This window comes from Lepidochelys kempii, chromosome 23 (genome assembly GCF_965140265.1).
Source record: "Lepidochelys kempii isolate rLepKem1 chromosome 23, rLepKem1.hap2, whole genome shotgun sequence".
Taxonomy (NCBI): Eukaryota; Metazoa; Chordata; order Testudines; family Cheloniidae; genus Lepidochelys; species Lepidochelys kempii.
In genome coordinates, this window is record NC_133278.1 from 12,807,135 (window position 1) to 12,822,403 (window position 15,269).

Sequence of the window (15,269 nt, forward strand, 5' to 3'; positions counted from 1 at the left end):
CAGGGAAGGGGCGGGGGCTCAGAGAGGGGTACTGGGCTGCAGGGAGCGGGGCGGGGGGCTCAGCGGGGGGCACTGGGCTGTGGGGAGTGGGGCGGGGGGCTCAGTGGGGGGCACTGGGCTGCAGGGAGCGGGGCGGGGGGCTCAGCGGGGGGCACTGGGCTGCGGGGAGTGGGGCGGGGGGCTCAGTGGGGGGCACTGGGCTGCGGGGAGCGGGGCGGGGGGCTCGGGGGGCACTGGGCTGCGGGGAGTGGGGCGGGGGGCTCAGCGGGGGGCGCTGGGCTGTGGGGAGTGGGGTGGGGGGCTCAGCGGGGGGCACTGGGCTGCGGGGAGCGGGCCGGGGGGCTCAGCGGGGGGCACTGGGCCGCGGGGAGCGGGCCGGGGGGCTCAGAGGGGGGCGCTGGGCTGCAAGGAGCGGGGCAGGGGCTCAGCAGGGGCCGCTGGGCTGTGGGGAGCAGGGCGGGGGCTCAGAGTGGGGCACTGGGCTGCAAGGAGCGGGGCAGGGGCTCAGCAGGGGGCACTCTCCTGGGCTGTCAGTCCCAGCCCTGATGCCCCAGGGTGGTGCTGGGGGGGTTGTAACATAGGGGGAGTTTTCTGTACTATTTTGATGGCGCCGGTGCTTGCCTCGGTTTCCCTCTGCACTTTCACGGCTCCCCGGTGGGTGCCAAAGGCTTGAACGCTGCTCCTGGAGCTGTCCAGGGGACATGGTGGGTGTGGGGGGTCACCCTGCTGCTTGGGGGGAATAACTGGCTGTGACGGGGGGCGGGGTGACTCACACAGGCCCTGGAGGGGTCCAGGTGGGGCTGGGAGGCCAGTTACAGTCCCAGGGCGGGACAGCTGCAGAAGGCGCCCCACTGCAGGGGGGATTGTAAAGCCAGGAGGGTGAGAGCAGAGGGGGGGCCCAGGTGTGGAGGAAAGAAGTGTCGGCCTAATGCCTCGGCAGAGAGGCACCCCGGGAAATCACCGCCATGACCCGCTGCTGGGGGGCGCCAACGGGATGGAGAACCAACGGGGAGGGGGCCTCAAAGCCCTGGGAGAAATGCCCAGGGAGCCTTGGGGGCGAAGGGGGAGCCGTCGGGAAAGGTCGAGTCTCCGGCGGGCACCAGCGTCAGGGGTCCTTATTCTCCGCAGCCTTGTCAGAGCGAGAGGAGCTCAAATCCGCCGGGCAAATAAACAGCCCCCGGGCGACGGATCCGGGGAGTCCCCCGAAGGGCTGAGCGAGGGGCGCTGGGAGCAGGGACTGGACTGGGGCCGGAGCCCCAAAGGGGCTGGTGGGGAGGGGTGGGATAAGGGCTGTTCCCGGGGGGGGCCAGGAGATGGAGTCGCAGCTGGGGGCTGTGGCCACGTGGCTGGCTAGTGCCCTGGCCCATGACGTGGTCTCAGCCAAACTGTGCCAGCCTGAGGCCGGCCGGATCCTGGAGCCGGGCCCTGGGCCAGCCTCCCACAGGGCCAGATTCGCCCCAGGGAGCCGTGGCGGGGGGGGGGGGGCTTGTCTCGGCATTGTGGACGCCACTGGCCTGCCCCGGTGGAAGCATATGGGGCCTCTGTCAGCTGGGGGGGTGGGGGAGGGGGGAGACGAGCACCCTGAACTGATTGTGCTTTGAATAACCCTCCCCCCAATACCCTCCAACATCCCCTCCCTCACTTCCCCCCCAACCTCACCCCCCTACGCCCACCCAGAAGCCTGTAATGCCGCAGCATGCCTCAGTTTCCCTCTAGACTTCACTGGGGAGGGGGCTGGGGTGGTTAGAAAGCTGCTCTGGGGCAGAGCAGGAGACACAGGGTGGGGGCAGATGGCGCCCCCGGCAGTGTGGCTGGGGGGGAGGGAGGGAGAGCCCCAAGGCTGACGCTGCCCCCCGGGAGCCCCTGACCCAAAGGCTCTGTCTGTGCCTCTGTCCAGCAAGTTGCGAATGGCACCGAGGTTGGACTGGGGGCGAAGTGCCACCCCCCAGCTCGCCCCCCTCGGGCGTGAGGGGCACCGGGAGAGCTGGGGGGATCCCGGGGCTGGGCGAGCAGGGGGCTGCGGGTCGGGAGTGAGGGGCGCCGGCAGAGCTGGGCACGCTTCCTGCAAGGCGTCAACCCCCCTGCCCCCCGCCCAGCATCATCCCGCCCCCCCCAGCCCCGGCGCTGCTGGCGGGGGGGGGGGGGGAGTCACTAAGGAAACAGCCGGTGCTGTGAAAACCAGGGGCCCGGAGGGCAAAATACCAGAGCTGGGGTGGGGGGCAGTAAGCACAGAACACAACTCAACAACACACACAGCCCTGCTACACTCACACAACAACCCAATAACACACACAGCCTTGCTACACTCACACAACACACAACAACAGACACAGCCTTGCTACACTCACACAACACACAACAAACACAGCCCTCCTACATTCACACAACAATCCAGCTACACACAGACACAAAAACACAATAGGCACACAACATGCAACACACACAACCTGCTACACTCACACAACAACTCAGCTACACACAGACAACCACACAACAACAGGTGTGCAACACACACAACCCTGTTGCTACACTCACGCAACAACCCAGGTATACACAGACACAACAACACACCAATAGGCACCTAACATGCAACAACACACACCCAACACACACAACCCTGCTACACTCACACAACAACCCAACTACGAACAGACACAACACAATAATAGGCATACAACACTCACCCAACACAATCCTGCAACCAGCTACACCCAGACACAACCAAAAACAATAGGCACGTAACACACAATACCACGCACCCAACACACACAAAACCCAGCTACGCTCACACAACAACCCAACTACACACAGACACAACAACACAATAGGCACACAACACGCAACACACACAACCCAGCCTATACACCCAAACCAGACACAGCCCAGCTACACACATCATAACTCACACCACATACACACATGCACAACACGCATGCAACACAACAGAATGCACAACACATCTACACTCACACAATAATACACAACACACACACGCAATGCAGCCACACACACACACACATACACAGCCCCAGGAGATGGACGCTTTTCTGGAAGATGCATTAGTGAAACACCTGTTGGACTCACCAGAGGCGTGTGCGGGTGAAATGTAACAGCCTGTGCAAGACAGGAGGACAGACGAATCGAGCGGCCTCTGCTGGCCTACACACACACACACACACACACACACACAGACCGCAGGGCCCATCCCCTCCAGCAGAGTCAGGACACACACACACACACTCACACACTCACACACACACACACTACACACACACAGCAGGGCCCAGCCCCTCCAGCAGGGGGCAGCAGGGACACACACACACACAAACACACACAGCAGTTCCCATCCCCACCAGCAGAGGGCGGCATGGACACACACACACACACACACACACACACAGCAGGGCCCAGCCCCTCCAGCAGAGGGTGTCAGGACACACACACACACACCCCCCGCCACTGAACAGGCTCCCTGGGAAGCCACCCTCCCTGTGTCGGCCCATCCCAAGCCATTTGGCTCATGCTCCCTGGTGCAGACGGGCCAGAGGACAAGAGCTTGGTGGCCTCCGACAAGGTGACCGCTGCTGGGGCAGGACCCCAAGGCGGACTGAACCCCAGGGTGCAGCGGGCAAGGCCGTGCGGTGGGCAGTGTGTGTGCACCACGTCCTGGTAACACACTGCCCACTGCCTTGCAGTGAGCAGCCTGCAGAGCCATGCAGTGTGCGGGGCGGGGGGCAGTGAGCAGGGTCTCTACGGGCCGTGCGCAGGGCTGGGCAGTGTGTGCAGTGCACATACGCAGTGTGGTTAACTGGGCAGGGGCTATAGCCCGGCCGTGTGCAGGGACAGTGTGTGCGGCACAGCTACGCAGTGCAGAGAGCCATGCAATGTGCAGTGTGCGGAGCCGTGCAGTGTGCGGAGCCGTGCAGGTGCGGAGCCGTGCAGTGACAGTGGGCGAAGCCCTGCAGCGTATCTTTGCAATTTGTAAAACCCTGAAGTGTGCAGTGTGTATAGCCCTGCAGTGTGAGGCATGTATACCCTTGCAGTGTATTTATGCAGTGTGTATAGCCCTGCAGCATATCTATTCAGAGTGTATAGCTCTGCAGTGTGTGGTGTGTATAGCCTTGCAGTGTGTCTATGCAGTGTGTATAGCTCTGCAGTGTGGTGTGTGTGTAGCCTTGCAGTGTGTCTATGCAGTGTGTATAGCTCTGCAGTGTCTGGTGTGTGTATAGTCCTTGCAGTGTGTCTATGCAGTGTGTATAGCTCTGCAGTGTCTGGTGTGTGTATAGCCTTGCAGTGTGTCTATGCAGTGTGTATAGCTCTGCAGTGTGTGGTGTGTGTGTAGCCTTGCAGTGAATCTATGCAGTGTGTATAGCCTTGCAGTGTGTGGTGTGTGTACAGCCTTGCAGTGTGCCTATGCAGTGTACAGAGCCTTGCAGTGAATCTATGCAGTGTGTATAGCCTTGCAGTGTGTGGTGTGTGTGTAGCCTTGCAGTGTATCTATGCAGTGTGTATAGCTCTGCAGTGTGTGGTGTGTGTATAGCCTTGCAGTGTATCTATGCAGTATGTATAGCCTTGCAGTGTATGGTGTGTGTGTAGCCTTGCAGTGTATCTATGCAGTATGTATAGCCTTGCAGTGTATGGTGTGTGTGTAGCCTTGCAGTGAATCTATGCAGTGTGTATAGCCTTGCAGTGTGTGGTGTGTGTGTAGCCTTGCAGTGTATCTATGCAGTGTGTATAGCTCTGCAGTGTATGGTGTGTGTGTAGCCTTGCAGTGAATCTATGCAGTGTATATAGCCTTGCAGTGTGTGGTGTGTGTACAGCCTTGCAGTGTGCCTATGCAGTGTACAGAGCCTTGCAGTGAATCTATGCAGTGTGTATAGCCTTGCAGTGTGTGGTGTGTGTGTAGCCTTGCAGTGTATCTATGCAGTGTGTATAGCTCTGCAGTGTGTGGTGTGTATAACCTTGCAGTGAATCTATGCAGTGTGTATAGCTCTGCAGTGTGTGGTGTGTGTTTAGCCTTGCAGTGTGTCTATGCAGTGTGTATAGCTCTGCAGTGTGTGGTGTGTGTATAGCCTTGCAGTGTATCTATGCAGTGTGTATAGCCTTGCAGTGTATGGTGTGTGTGTAGCCTTGCAGTGAATCTATGCAGTGTGTATAGCCTTGCAGTGTGTGGTGTGTGTCTAGTCTTGCAGTGTGTCTATGCAGTGTACAGAGCCTTGTAGTGTATCTATGCAGTGTGTAGCCCTACAGTGTATCTATGTGGAGCACGGAGCCCTGCAGTGTGCATTATGTATAGCCCTGCAATGTAACAATGCAGTATGCAAAATGATGCAGTGCATCTGTGCAGTGTTTATAGCCGCGTGCGGTGTGTGTAGCCCTACAGTGCATCTATGCCGTGTGTGCAGCCGTGCAGTGTACGTCTTCACTGCACAGGGTGCACAACTGCTCAGCGAGCCCCCCGAGCCGTGCGTCCCTGTCCCCGGTGCCCCAGTCTCCAGGCCCTGCCCGCTCCAGCCCTGCCCGCCCGCCCGGGGGCAGCTGCAGGCGTGCGGTCGGCCCCGGGGCGCTGGGGGGCAGGGGAACCGCCTGGCGCTGCTATGCTCCCACCTTCCCCAGCCCGGTGTCAGGTGAGGCTGCACAGGGCCTCGGGCGGGGAGCCAGGGCCCAGCCGCTTCCCCCGTCACCTTGGAGCTAAATATTTACCCTTCCAACGGCTGTTTTCCTTGGCACCCGCAAGCCCCCCCACCCCACCCCCCCGCCCCACATTCCTTCCCCAGCTTTGTCTTTACTTGTCCACGCAGGCAGATCCCAGCCTGGCAGCCCCCCCCGCCCCGCCCCACCCCGGTGCCTCCCAGCAACCCCGGTGCACAGGGGGACGCGATCCCTGCCCCCCAGATTGTCCCTGCCCTGCAGTACACAGGGAGACCCGATCCCTGGCCTCCTGAGTGCCCCCACCCTGCAATACATAGGGGGACCCGATCCCTGCCCCCGCAACTGCCCCTGCCCTGGGATAAACAGGAGCTCCCAATCCCCACCCGCCCCAGCCCTGCCCCCACCCTGGGATACACAGGGGGCCCTGATCCCTGCCCCCCGACTGCCCCCGCCCTGCGATACACAGAGGGCCCTGAACCCTGGCTCCCCAGCACTGCCCTGACCTGGGATACACAGGGGGACCCTGATCCTCGCCCCCCACCCAGCCCTGCCCCCACCCTGGGATACACGGGGGACCCCCAATCCCTGCCTTCAGCCGATCCCTGGCCCCCTCCCCCAGGGATACACCGGGGGCCTCTGGTCCCCATGCCCGGTGACAGTGACCCGCAGCGCCCCTCAGAGGCCAGCCAGGGGGTTTCTCCACTGACCCGTCCATGATTTCAGAGCTCCCCGGGGAGGGGGGGGGGGGGGACGACTGAACAGCTGATCCCAACGTTCCGATTCCCTCTTCCCCTCCCCCCACCACACACCTTGGCGGGGGCTGAGACAGTCGGTCTGTCCTGAGTCACGCAGGGAAACCGTCCGTCTGTCTCTGTCTGTCTGCGTGTGGACGGGGAGGGAGGGACAGTCCTGGCTCTGGCAGCACAACCACACCCAGCCTGCCCTGCCCCCCAGCCGGGATCCACGTCCCCTGCCCTGCCCCCCCAGCCCTGTACCCCCCTTCCCTGCCCTGCCCCCCCAGCCGGGATCCACGTCCCCTGCCCTGCCCCCCCAGCCCTGTACCCCCCTTCCCTGCCCTGCCCCCCCAGCCGGGATCCACGTCCCCTGCCCTGCCCCCCCCAGCCCTGTACCCCCCTTCCCTGCCCTGCCCCCCCAGCCCTGTACCCCCCTTCCCTGCCCTGCCCCCCCAGCCGGGATCCACGTCCCCTGCCCTGCCCCCCCAGCCCTGTACCCCCCTTCCCTGCCCTGCCCCCCCCAGCCCTGTACCCCCCTTCCCTGCCCTGCCCCCCCAGCCCTGTACCCCCCTTCCCTGCCCTGCCCCCCCAGCCGGGATCCACGTCCCCTGCCCTGCCCCCCCAGCCCTGTACCCCCCTTCCCTGCCCTGCCCCCCCAGCCGGGATCCACGTCCCCTGCCCTGCCCCCCCAGCCCTGTACCCCCCTTCCCTGCCCTGCCCCCCAGCCGGGATCCACGTCCCCTGCCCTGCCCCCCCAGCCCTGTACCCCCCTTCCCTGCCCTGCCCCCCAGCCGGGATCCACGTCCCCTGCCCTGCCCCCCCAGCCCTGTACCCCCCTTCTCTGCCCTGCTCCCCAGCCGGGATCCACGTCCCCTGCCCTGCCCCCCCAGCCCTGTACCCCCCTTCCCTGCCCTGCCCCCCCAGCCGGGATCCACGTCCCCTGCCCTGCCCCCCCAGCCCTGTACCCCCCTTCCCTGCCCTGCCCCCCCCCAGCCTCGGACCCCCCTTCCCTGCCCTGCCCCCCCAGCTGGGATCCACGTCCCCCAGCCTTTCCCCCCAAGCCCTGCCCCCCAGCCAGAATCCACGTCCCCCGCCCTTCAGCCCCCCAAGCCCTGCCCCCCCAGCCAGAATCCACGTCCCCCACCCTTCAGCCCCCCAAGCCCTGCCCCCCCAGCCAGGATCCACGTCCACCACCCTTCAGCCCCCCAGTCCCATACCCCCCAGCCGGGATCCATGTCCCCTGCCCTGCCCCCCCAGCCTCAGACCCCCCTTCCCTGCCCTGCCCCCCCCAGCCGGGATCCACGTCCCCCGGCCTTCCCCCCACCTGCCCTGCCCCCCAGCCAGGATCCATGTCCCCTGCCCTGCCCCCCCAGCCTCGGACCCCCCTTCCCTGCCCTGCCCCCCCAGGTGGGATCCACGTCCCCTGCCCTGCCCCCCCCCAGCCTCGGACCCCCCTTCCCTGCCCTGCTCCCCCAGCCAGAATCCACGTCCCCCACCCTTCAGCCCCCCAAGCCCTGCCCCCCCAGCCAGAATCCACGTCCCCCGCCCTTCAGCCCCCCAAGCCCTGCCCCCCCAGCCAGAATCCACGTCCCCCGCCCTTCAGCCCCCCAAGCCCTGCCCCCCCAGCCAGAATCCACATCCCCCACCCTTCAGCCCCCCAGCCCCATACCCCCCAGACGGGATCCACATCCCCTGCCCTGCCCCCCCAGCCTCAGACCCCCCTTCCCTGCCCTGCCCCACCCAGCCGGGATCCATGTCCCCCGGCCTTCCCCCAGCCTGCCCTGCCCCCCAGCCAGGATCCATGTCCCCCAGCCTTCGCCCCACAGCCCTGCCCCCCAGCCGGGATCCATGTCCCCTGGCCTTCAGCCCCCCAGCCCTGTACCCCCCGAGCCGGGATACACGTCCCCTGGCATTCCCCCCGCCTGCCCTGCCCCCCAGACCCCCCTTCCCTGCCCTGCCCCACCCAGCCGGGATCCATGTCCCCCGGCCTTCCCCCAGCCTGCCCTGCCCCCCAGCCAGGATCCATGTTCCCCAGCCTTCCCCCCCAGACCTGCCCCCCTAGCTGGGATACACATCCCCCAGCCTTCGCCCCCCAGCCCTGCCCCCCAAGCCGGGATCCATGTCCCCCAGCCTTCGCCCCCCAGCCCTGCCCCCCAGCTGGGATCCACGTCCCCCGGCCTTCCCCCCCAGCTTTGCCCCCCCAGCTGGGATGCACATCCCCCGGCCTTCAGCCCCCGAGCCCCGTATCCCCCAGCCGGGATACACATCCCCTGCCCTGCCCCCCTAACCCTACCCTCCAGCTGAGATACACGTCCCCCGGCCTTTCCCCCCCAGCCCCATACCCCCCTGCCTTGCCCTGCCTCCCCCCAGCCCTGTACCCCCCAGCGGGATACACATCCCCTGCCCTGCCCCTCCAGCCTGCCCCATACCCCCCAGCTAGGATACACATCCCCTGCCCTGTCCCCCACCCAGCCCTGTACCCCCCAGCCAGGATACACATTCCCCTGCCCTGCACCCCCAGCCCTCCCCCGCGGGTTAACACATCCCATGCCGTGCCCCCCCAGCCCTGTACCCCCAAGCTGGGATACACATCCCAGCCCTGAACACGCACCCCCCCGCCCTTTCCCCCAGGGTATGGAGTTGGGGTGCTGGCCATGGGATGGGGGGGCACTGTGGGGCAGGGGAGGGGGCATTGGCTGGGAGGCCAGAAGGGGGAGCAGTGGCTGTGGGGGGGACACTGGCCGGGGGGGGGGGATGTTATTCCACCGTAGTCTGTGGTGGTTGCAGGCCCAGCTCGGTTTCCATTACAATGAGGTGCTGACGTGAGTCGCAGCCCCGAGCCCGCCCCCACCGCAGCCCCCCCTTTGACCTTCCTGTCTTGGACGTGGGTCAGGATTTCCAAGTGTTTGTTTTGCAAACCGGTTGGGGGGGGGACGGGACAGGAACTGACCGGCAGAGGCTGTCCCTGAAAATAACAGAATTTCATCACCCTGGCAGGGAACCAGCTGAGAAACTTCCCCCCCATGCCCCCCGACCCCATGATCAGGTCCCGGGCCCATCTACCCTGGTATCCTGCCTCCTCCCATCTCCCCCTGTGATCAGCCTCCAGGCCCATCTGCCCCGGTATCCTGCCTCCTCCAAACCCCCCTGTGATCAGCCCCTGGGCCCATCTACCCCGGTATCCTGCCTCCTACCATCCTGCCCCCCCCACCCCATGATCAGCCCCCAGACCCATCTACCCTGGTGTCCCCCATCCTCCCATCCCCCCCATGATCAGCCCCCAGGCCCATCTACCCTAGTATCCTGCCTCCTCCCATCCCATCCCCGTGATCAGCCCCTGGGCCAATCTAACCTGGTATCCCCCATCCTCCCATTCCCATCCTCGCCCCCAGTGATCAGCCCCCGGGCCCATCGACCCCGGTATCCCGCCTCCTCCCATCCCTCCCATGACCAGCTCCTGGGCCCATCTACCCCGGTATCTCCTGTCCTCCCATCCCCCCTGTGATCAGCCCCTGTGCCCATCTGCCCTGCTATCCTGCCTCCTCCCATACCCCCCGTGATCAGCCCCAGGGCCCATCTACCCCGGTATCCTGCCTCCTCCCATCTCCCCTGTGATCAGCCCCTGGGCCCATCTATCCCGGTATCCCCCTCCTCCCATCGCCCCGCCCATGATCAGCCCCCGGGCCCATCTACCCCAGTCGTTTAGCCCTTGGCTCCATACCAGAGAAGAATATTGCCCCTTCCTGCTGTTAACGTTCCCAGGTTAATAGAGAGAATAAAAACAAGTAATCAGGAGAGATTTTCACTCCTGAGATATTAAATGTCCGTGTGAAGTGCATCACGATACAAGCTCCTGGCCCCAAGTGAGCGTGGGACCCCATTGTGCCAGAGACACTGATGTAGGGGTGGGGGGCTGGGAGCCAGGACTCCTGGGTTCTCTCCCCAGCTCTGGGAGGAGAGTGGGGTCTAGTGGCTAGAGCAGGGGCGTAGGAGCTCCTGGGGTCGCTCTGCCTCTGATTTGCTGTGTGACCTTAGTCCATCACCCTCCCTACTCTGTGCCTCAGTTTCCCGGTCTTTGGTAAAACAGTTTTCTCTATATCTCTCCCCAGCTCTTAGCGCAGTGGTCCCCAGACTCTTCAGGGTCACACTCCCGCCCTTACCCTTATCCGAGTTCCCCGCCACCCCCTGCAGCCGGGCTTGGGAGTGGGGCTGCCGCGCCATGGGGGAGAGACGCGGGTGGGGTAAAGGGACTGAGGGTGGGGGTAGGGCTGGGTGGTGCTCCCTCCCCATCCCTGATGGGGGCTGGCCTGGGCCCCAGCCGTGTCCCACCCCCCGAACGCTCCTTTGCACCTTACGGTTTGGGGAACCTTGTCGGAGAGCTAAAGAGGGGTTGACAGGGCAGTTCTCAGTGCCTCCTGCAGAGGGCAGCAGCATGTCCGCCCCCCCCAGTCCCCTGGCATGGGGCTGGGCACGGCCGGGGGGGGGGGGGGAAGGGAATGGAGGGCAGCGCCCCCTAGCGCTGGGCTGAGATATTGCAGGCTGAACCTCAGCCTGGTCGCTGGCTTCTGGGGGCATCTCCCCGTCCTCCCACCCCCATCAGCCCGGCCCCGTCCAGTGCCGCCCCCCCCCCGGCAGCTCCTTTCCTCACCCTCCCTCGTGTTCTCCCCGCTCCCTCCACTGGCTCGCGCTGCCTCCCCCCCCCCGCCACTGGGCACGGGAGGGGAATATCTGATGGCCTGTTTACGGCTGCGGCCGGGGGTTTCTATGGCGAGGGACCTGGCAGCGAGCCCGGCGCACACTGGGCCCATTCACACGCCGGCCAGGCCGCGGGCCTGCCGGATACGCTGCTGCTTAACGCAGAAAAGGCTCATTCCCCCCCCCACTGCCCCGGAGCAGCTGCAAGGGTGGCCTGTCCCACCAGGGGGCGCTGGAGGGAGCGGGGCAGGGGGGCAGTTCCCAGCTACTCCAGGCTCACACAGCGCCCCCTGCTGGCAGAGGTGAGGCTGGGGTAGCCAGGACCCCACCAGCCAGCGCCTCCACCCCACTCCCCACAGCACCCCCTGCTGGGAAAGGAGACGCTGGGGTAGCCAGGAACCCCCCAGCTGGAGCCCCCACCCTGTGCCCCACAGCGCCCCCTGCTGGCAGAGGTGGGGCTGGGGTAGCCAGGACCCCACCAGCCAGTGCCGCCACCCCACTCCCCACAGCACCCCCTGCTGGGAAAGGGGTTGCTGGGGTAGCCAGGAAACCTCCCCCCCAGCTGGAGCCCCCACCCCGTGCCCCACAGTGCCCCCTGCTGGGAAAGGAGGGGCTGGGATACCCGGGAGCACCCCCCCAACAAACACACACACAGTTGATAGCCCTGTGGGGGCCATGGACCTATGAGGTCAGGGCCAGACACAATGGGGCCTATATTCCCCCCTGGCCCCAGGCTGGCTTTCCCAGCAGGCCGAGGGGGGCCCCTTCCCAGCAGCTGTGAAGTGGGGCCCTTATACTGCTGGGTTGTCAGTGGGGCTTGTGGGCTGGGAGCTTGGCTCCCACAGAGCGGGGTCATGGATGGGCCGGACCTGGCCAGCTGGATGTCTGGCTCTGGGAGGGGAGTGGGGTCTAGTGGTTAGAGCTGGGTGGGGTCGGGGGGCTGGGAGCCAGGACTTCTGGGTTCGCTCTCCAGCTCTGAGAAGAGAGTCGGGGGGCTGGGAGCCAGGATGCCTGGGTTCTCTCCCCGGCTCTGGGAGAAGTGTGGGGTCTAGGGGGTACAGCTAGGGGTGGGGCTGGGAGCCAGGACTCCTGGGTTCAATCCTGGCTCTGGGAGGGGAGTGGGGTCTAATGGTTAGAGCTGAGGGGCTGGGAGCCAGGACTCCTGGGTTCAATCCTGGCTCTGGGAGGGGAGTGGGGTCTAATGGTTAGAGCTGAGGGGCTGGGAGCCAGGACTCCTGGGTTATCTCCCCAGCTCTGGGGGCGGGGAGGAGCCAGGATGCCTGGGTTCTATCTATGGTTCTAGTGGGCATAGGATCCCCTTGCTACCCCAGGCATGGCGGCAACCCTCAGGGGGGGCAGCTATGGGGGAGAACAGTGAGCGCCCCTCTCACTTCTCCATTGCTCTGGCCTAGCCGCTGACCCACGGGCCGGGCGGGGGCAGGGGGGGAGACCGCCTGGAGACGGGGCTGGAGGGTTGTAAATCGGGGCACCAGTGACACCCACTGGCTAGGGAGAGACACAGAGTCATCGGCCGCCCGCTGGGCGCCTGGGAAGGCAGAAAGTGGGCAAAGGGGACCCTCCCCTGGGAGGCATGTGGGTCAGAGCAGGCCAGCAGAGGGGAGGCTGGGAGCCGGACGCCTGGGTTCTCTCCCCGGCTCTGGGAGGGGAGTGGGGGCTGGTGGTTAGAGCAGGACCCTGGGAGCCAGGACTCCTGGGTTCTCTCCCCAGCTCTGGGAGGGGAGTGGGGTCTAGTGGTTGGGGGTGGGGGGGGTGAGGTGGCAGCCAGGATGCCTGGGTTCTCTCCCTGGCTCTGGAAGGGGAGTCGTGTCTAGTGGTTGGGGCGGGGGGGGGGGGGGTAGCTGGGAGCCAGGACTCCTGGGTTCTCTCCCCGGCTCTGGGAGGAGCGTGGGGGCTGGTGGTTGAGTCGGGGCCCCAGGCGATGGTGCCTGTGAGCGGGGAGGGCCGGCTGACACATCAGCCGCAGAGGAGCCGGAAGCCAGGGGGCCCGGAGCGTGTCAAGCCCAGTTTGACGGCAGCTGCGGCTCCAGGGGTGACTCTGAACCGACCAGCATGGCTTTGACTCAGCTCTCAGTCCGGCGGGGGGACACACCTGGGCTGGGGGGGGCTTGTGAAATCCACCCAGGGCCCCGGGCCGCACAGTCAGCGTCTCCCCAGCCAGCAGAAGGCCAAAGCTTTCATCTCCCGGCCACCAGACCACAATGCACTGGGGAGGGACCTGGGGGGCGCCCCCCAACTCAGGCTCTTACGTGGGGCTGAGTCTGAACCCAGATGTCCTGGCGCCCAGCCTCCCCGCTGTAACCACTAGACCCCACTCCCCTCCAAGACCTGGGGAGAACCCAGGTGTTCTGGCTCCCCTTCCGAGGTGGCTTTGGGGCCAGACTGCCACATGTAATGAGGGAAACAAAGGAACCAAAAAATCCTTTTAACCCTGAAAAGCCCAACTTTCAGTTCAGCGCAGTGACCCCACCTGGGGCTCTAGGGGTGAGATTTCCCCCGATTGTCTAGACCCCCCATGAAGGCCCTGGGGACTAGTGGTTAGAGTGGGCTGGGAGTCAGGTCTTGGGGTGCTTTTTCCAGTGTGGCTCTACAGGGGGGGTGCTGTGCTGGGGGGGGTCTCAGCAGGGAGGGGCTCTCCCCTAGCCGGCAGTGCTGGCCCCCATGCCACAGTGCATTGCTGCATCCTAAACAGCCCCCCCAGAGGGGCCGCACCTCAGCACCGAGCGAGGGGTCCCTGTATGACCAGCCGCCGTGCCCCAACCCACAGGTGGCTGCATTGGTTGCTCCTAAGCCTTCGGAAGCGTTTTGGTGCCCCCAGGCCCGGGCTGCTGTCCTGCGTTCATCCCCTGAGTGGGGGGGGCGGGGGGAGATCGGCGGGGGGGTGGGGGTGGGGGGGAGGGGAAGCCGAACGTGTGGGAGGACCGATTGGGCCTGGCTCTTGCTTAAGAGGCAAACAAGGAAGGAGATTTCCCCAGAATCGCCCTGCTGGACCCAGGGGAGAAGTAACTCCGGTTCCTAGTGACACAGTGCGAGCCCCGGCACGGGGACCCTGCTGCACCCCAGTGATGCAGTGCGAGTCCCGGTATGAGGACCCTTCCACGCCCCAGTGATGCAGTGCGAGCCCCGGCACAGAGACCCCGCTGTGCCCTAGTGACATAGTGCGAGCCCCGGCACTGGGATCCCGCTGTGCTGCAGTGATGCAGTGCGAGCCCTGGCACTGGGATCCCGCTGTGCCCCAGTGACGCAGTGCGAGCCCCGGCATGGGGATCCCGCTGTGATGCAGTGTGAGCCCAGGCACTGGGATCCCGCTGTGCCACAGTGCGAGCCCCGGCACGGGGATCCCGCTGTGCTCCAGTGACGCAGTGTGAGCCCAGGCACGGGGATCCCGCTGTGCCCCAGTGACACAGTGCGAGCCCTGGCACTGGGATCCTGCTGTGCCGCAGTGACGCAGTGCGAGCCCTGGCACTGGGATCCCGCTGTGACGCAGTGTGAGCCCAGGCACGGGGATCCCGCTGTGCCCCAGTGATACAGTGCGAGCCCTGGCACTGGGATACCGTTGTGCCCCAGTGACGCAGTGTGAGCCCCAGCACTGGGATCCCGCTGTGCCCCAGTGACGCAGTGCGAGCCCTGGCACTGGGATACCGTTGTGCCCCAGTGACGCAGTGTGAGCCCCAGCACTGGGATCCCGCTGTGCCGCCGTGACGCAGTGTGAGCCCAGGCACGGGGATCCTCCTTTGCCCCAGTGATGCAGTGCGAGCCCCGGCACAAGGACCTCACTGTGCCCCAGTGACAGGCCAGTCACTGCCAGTGGAGATGGGGTGATGGCTCCTGCTGCAGAACTGCCCCAAGGACACGGGTCATGGATCTCACTGCTGTCCCTCTGGGGCTATGGGGAAGGTTATCTCACCCCCCACCCTCACTGCATTCCAGTGACCGCACCCAGCATGCCCGCAGGCAAGCCCAGCACATCGCACGTCTCCCAGCCAGCCAATAATGGGCGCCCAGCGGCACTGGATCAGTCGGTTCCCCAGAGTGCCAGAGATACAGGGCCTGATCCCCACTGTGGACCCACTAGACCGGATTTAAAACAACGGGGAGCAGCCAGATCTCCGTTGTGTCAGTCACTATCTATCACGACAGCCATCTCTCTTGCGGGTCCTCTGCATCTTT